This window comes from Schistocerca nitens, chromosome 7 (assembly GCF_023898315.1).
Source record: "Schistocerca nitens isolate TAMUIC-IGC-003100 chromosome 7, iqSchNite1.1, whole genome shotgun sequence".
Taxonomy (NCBI): domain Eukaryota; kingdom Metazoa; phylum Arthropoda; class Insecta; order Orthoptera; family Acrididae; genus Schistocerca; species Schistocerca nitens.
In genome coordinates this window covers 485,864,098-485,869,795 of record NC_064620.1, presented here as the reverse complement: position 1 = coordinate 485,869,795, position 5,698 = coordinate 485,864,098, and the positions used below count along the sequence as shown (strand labels likewise).

At 40.4% G+C, this 5,698-nt stretch overlaps 1 pseudogene; it reads right to left on the bottom strand.

Annotated features, from left to right (window-relative positions):
• Positions 1-4,398: 4,398 nt before the first annotated feature.
• On the bottom strand, positions 4,399-4,515 carry LOC126197123 (5S ribosomal RNA; annotated as a pseudogene).
• Positions 4,516-5,698: the final 1,183 nt, after the last annotated feature.

Sequence of the window (5,698 nt, the reverse complement as noted above, 5' to 3'; positions counted from 1 at the left end):
GCATCTGTCTAGTCTACACTTTAGTCCTGCATCAAATAACGTACGAAACAAAGCACCAAATTTGCAATGTGTTCTTCAAGTGTACGACCAGTCACTACAATATCATCCAAATAGTTTGAACAGTTTGGTACTTGAGCAGTTAGCTGTTCCAAATACCGTTGGAAAATGGAGGGTGCGGAAGCACTGCCAAAAGGCAAACACAAATATTTAAACAAGCCCAAATGAGTGTTCACACACACACGGTTTGTAATTCTTCATCTAGTGGTATTTGAAGATACGCGTCGCGAAAATCAGTTTTTAAAAAGTAGTAACCAGCGCCTAATCTATCCATGAGATTCCCTGGGCGTGGCAAAGGATAAGTATCAATGACTGTTTGTGGGGTTGTAACACCAGAACTCTAAGGCTCTATTAATTTACTTTGCCTTTTTGTGTTTTATTTAACATTCTGTAGCTAAACTGTTGTAAATATTGTTTGATTATATCGATAACACAAGAGTGTTCGCTTTTTCCTACCTATAAACTTTGATGTCCTGGTAAAAACATATGCAATTTATTGTCTTTATTAGTTAAACAATTTGCCTCACCTGGAAGGAGACAAAACTTATCATATATAACTGGAATTTGTGTAAATTATTTTTTGTAGAAATGTCAATATGTGCAAACGTTCAATTTTATTTAATGTGTTTGGTTGCTGTTATGTAATTGCTGATCCTCACTTAGGGTTATTAGTTCTTTATATTTATTAAAGGTGTTGTGGTTCCCCTCGAGAACGGAATCATGCAACGCGCGCAAAATGTGGTGGGCATGGATAGAAAGGTGGAACAACGAGTTAGTCGGGGACGAGCTACCAAACTGTTAACAGCTTATGTAAAAGTCTTGTATTGTGCTGGTGCGGAGAGAGGCTTTTTGTGCCGTTTTCCAATGTGCCAAGGCCTCTGATGGATGTATAAATAGCTGGAACTATTCTGGAATTGATATCTATCATCGTCATCAAGAAATAACAGGGTCCAGCATTTCTACCTGCAAATCCACCTACCAACATGCATTCGCCACTACATAGCGCAATCACTGTAATGGAATTGAGGAGTTGTAGATATGTAAAGTGAAGGATCAGCTCATTGGATGTTTTAGTGTGCTCAAATATAAGGTAACTCATACCTGAATCTATGTACCTGCCTTGATTTTTTTCCTTATCACAAAACCTTTCAGGATCCCCTCCGTTTGAACTATAACTTCTGAGTGTCCTGATTTCGAAAAATAATGTTCAAAAGGAATGAGTATTACCTAATTAAATTTGTTCAAAATTGAGTGAAGTAAATTATCAGATATTATTGTGGAATTTGGTGAAGTCAAGGGAGGAAGAGGAAGCAAGTGTAGCTTTTGTGAGAGCCTCCCAGTATCTGAACTTTTTCATAATTTTTGTTTTATGATCTTTCAAAATTTCTCATTTCTGGTTTAAAAGGGTAAAGAACTATGAAACAGTTTTCTGAAGTTGGCATTCTTTAAATTGTTTATGAAAGTGTGTTTAGTTTGCTTTACTATAGTGGTCAAGATTAAGCCCCCTCTCCCTCCCCCCCCCCCATTGAAAGTTGCCGAAATGCACAAAGTTACTTGATTATAAAAAGTTTTAACTACTCTTGATATTTATGTTGAGTTGTGTGCTTATTGGGTTCTAATAAATGTAATATCAGTTTATGAGCACCCACTTACTGTTTTATCCTCATTGAAGGTAAAGTTACTATGAATGTCATTATCCAAGAGAACAGTTACTTCTTTGACTTTAAAGAATAGTGTGAATGTTAATGCATGTGAATATTATTTAAATTTGTACTGTGCAGAAAATATCTGATGAAGGAAGACTGGGGCCACGCCCAATTTCCAGTTTAACAGTGACTTGCGTGTGTAGTGTTGATGGAATTATTGTGCGTCCCGTAACACTGCGGTACCCAAAGACCTGAGCGATGTAATACCAACAGCGCGGCCATGCAACGATTGTGCCATATTTTCAGTTACTCACTCTTCCAACGTCGATCAGTAAGTTTGCTGTTCAAATTCCGTTCCGGGTCTCGTGAGCGGAGGTTTCCAACAGTCTCCTAGGATGAACTGATAGTTTCTTAGTTAAATCCACAGTGATTACTTTCCCCATCTTTAATGTCTCCACAGAGTGCATATGATGCGTGGGGAAACGGCACGTTGTACCAAAGTAGAGATAGTGGAAGCCTTCTTGTAGCGCCATAAAACTGGATAACTGTGTCAGTCGATTGACCAGTTGATTTTTTTTCGTTCAGTCGGTTTTTTCAGGCGAATGAGAAAACCGAATGTAACTAGTCTCTGCAGTTATGCTAGCTGTATGAAAATATTTCACTCAGTCTCCGGCTTTTAGTGATTTCATGTACAGACTTTTTAAGTCTTTTCTGTCACACGTCAACCATCACTAGGATTGCCAACTTTTTTTAGAGACAAATAACGTATTTTAATTCAAGGAGTGATAAATAAAACGTAGATTTCTAAAAAATTAGTACTCTCAAAATTTATGAGTTTCTTTAGTTAAATAGTAATTTTTTATGCTTTTCAAACCGCTAGCATTAAACATGTATTTTTGGATAGTTGTAAAAGATTAATAACTAGTGCTTCATCATAAATTTATGTTTAACTAAACTAACATTACATTTTTAAAGTTTCTGGCTCTCTTCGCTGGTTTGCACCGATGGGTGATGGTTCAAATGGCTCTGAGCACTATGCGACTTAACTTCTCAGGTCATCAGTCGCCTAGAACTTAGAACTAATTAAACCTAACCAACCTAAGGACATCACACACATCCATGCCCGAGGCAGGATTCGAACCTGCGACCGTAGCTGTCGCTCGGTTCCAGACTGTAGCGCCTAGAACCGCACGGCCACTCCGGCCGGCCCGATAGGTGAATATTTTGGTGAACACTGAGGTGACGTTGACAGAAATCATGTAAGATGCACTTTTTTAAAAACTGTTTCGTGAGTATATCAGTTTCTTTTTAAGCATGGACCGTCTTTGTTTTTTTCTGACAATTATGTCACCATTCGTTAATTTTCTTTGCGTTTTTTAAGTTTTCATATTATAATGCAGATATTGTATATTGCACTGAATTTATCTTGAGGATCACTTTTAACCAGTCCCTCGACTTCCTTCATTCACACACCACTGAGCGTTTCGGGATATTTATCCAAATACAAAGTACAAACTTAACAAAACAAGTATTCATTGACAATGCCAACGGCCTTGCCGCAGTGGTAACACCAGTTCCCGTCAGACCACCGTAGGTAAGAGCTGTCGAGCTCGGCTAGCACTTGGATGGGTCACCGTCTGATCTGTCGAGTGCTGTCGGCAAGTGGGATGCACTCAGCACTTATGAGGCAAACTGAGGAGCTACTTGATTGAGAAGTAGCGGCTCCGGTCTCGGAAACTGACATACGGCCGGCAGAGTCGGGTGCTGACCACATGCACCTCCGTATCTGCATCTGGTGACGCCTATTGGCTGAGGATGACACGGCACCCGGTCGGTAGCGTTGGGTTTTTAAGGCCTCTTCGGACAGCGATTTTTTTAAATCCTTTAACAGGGACGCAAAACTGAGCTAAATGGCATTTATGGGTTCTCAATGAAAATCAAATATCATAACGATGATTACAATGTTGTCAAATAACAGTGTAGTCAACAATAACGATTTAACAATAGCAAAACAACAGAATATTTCCGCTCAGAACCGAATCCACCGGAACGTGTCGATTTCCATTCGGTTGCTTCTGGAGACCGGTTTCACCGAAAAGAAATGTATGAATAATAATCCTACGGATACGTAAAAGTATAATCGTCTGAATCGACTGTTTTCATTCGTTGCTGCTTACGGTCTGGTTTCTCTCAAAAGAATCAATGAATAATTCAGCCGATCTACAACCGAGTGAGCGACTGGATCGGTTGTTCTCATTCGTTTGATTCCCTTCAGCATCTCCTTGACAGCTGCATCAGCCATTTCGCTTACCTCAACTCCTACATGCACTGCAACCCAAGAGAACAGGTTCCAGGCCTTTATAGATGGAAAGAATTCGGAAGACTGGTTTCTCTGCTGGGTGCACGTAATGGATGCCTTAAAGAGCTCATGGACCAGGAGCAGGTTTCATATGAAGCTGAGTTAGCCGATAAAAAAAAGAAACTAAACTCCTCCCGAACAGGCCATGATGACCCAACAGAACCGACCGGCCGCTGTGTCGTCCTCAGCCCACAGGCGTCACTGGATGCGGATATGGAGGGGCATGTGGTGAGCACACCGCTCTCCCGGCCGTATGTCACTTTGCGAGACCGGAGCCGCTACCTCTCAATTAAGTAGCTCCTCAGTTTGCCTCACAAGGTCTGAGCGCACCCTGCTTGCCAACAGCTCTCGGTAGACGGGATGGTCGCCCATCCAAGTGCTAGGCCAGCCCGACAGCGCTTAACTTCGGTGATCTGACGGGAACCGGTGTTACCACTGCGGAAGGCCGTTGGCAGTCAGCCATTAACGTTTAATAAAAATGGCACCTTCAGCCTGCTAGTAAGAATTATCGTAATAGTTTATCCGGTGTTGGCCTGGTTATAGCATCGTACAGGTGCAAAAACAACGGCAAGGAGCTATTTGTTAATCACTTTCTGTGTAGTGAAGATGTTCAATTACTGAATTTCATCGTCGACTGAAGAACCAGTGAGAATATCTATCCAATGGTCTGTGGCAGAGAGCCAGCTCACGTAGATTCAGGATTTGCGTCATGTGTCATCTGTCTGGAATGCAAAATTCTTTGATTTCTGTGAAACCGTCAACAGTCCAGACTCTAAAATCACAGCATGTTCAGCTCAGAATACCTGTTCACAGACAAAAACGATAAGCTGAATGAATGATGGTATTTCTTAATAGGGTCATTGCATATTTTTCACTCGATGAGAGATGCGGTAGTGAATGTCTCCGCAGTGGGGGAAGCAGCAAGAATAAAATCTGAAACATGATGAAGATATTCCGAAATAATGTCTCCATAGTGCTACTTTTCTTAATGCTAAGTTGAGTAACTAATAATATGGTAATGAATTAATCTACTGTCCAATTAGAGATATTAATTTACAGTACCTACATTTCTTGATTCTAAACACTGCTCTCAACTGTATTTCTAATGAATAAAAGTAAGCAGATCTAGCACTTCAGGCCCAGTGATATAATTGGAAGACGGTATAATTGTTTTTATTTCTGCAAAATTAATCTATTGCCGGCCATGGCTATATTGAATTTAGTTACCCTATCTATAGTTCCTTAACAGCTTATTCTACAGTAATTAACATATTTTCGTCACACAAAGATCGGAACGAAAATAATGCTGTGCCTATTCTGTTAATGATAACCTCAGGGTTTATTTCGTGATTGTTGGTAAGTTACTTTCCAAGTAGCCAAAAATTCACAGTTGATGTTTTACGGGTGCGATGTGCTATAGACGACGTTTGGACAATTTGCTGGCGTAGAGTGGCTTCACACTCTGAGCACAAGACAGTCGCTAGATATGAAGTCAACAAGATACAGAAGTACTGGAACATCTCATAATCGGTGATGAAATACGAATTTAAGTACATGACGTCGAAACCAGTGTTAAATAGTCCGAATGGAAGAATCTGGATCAGGAATACCGGAAAAAGCTGGACAAATACGGTTG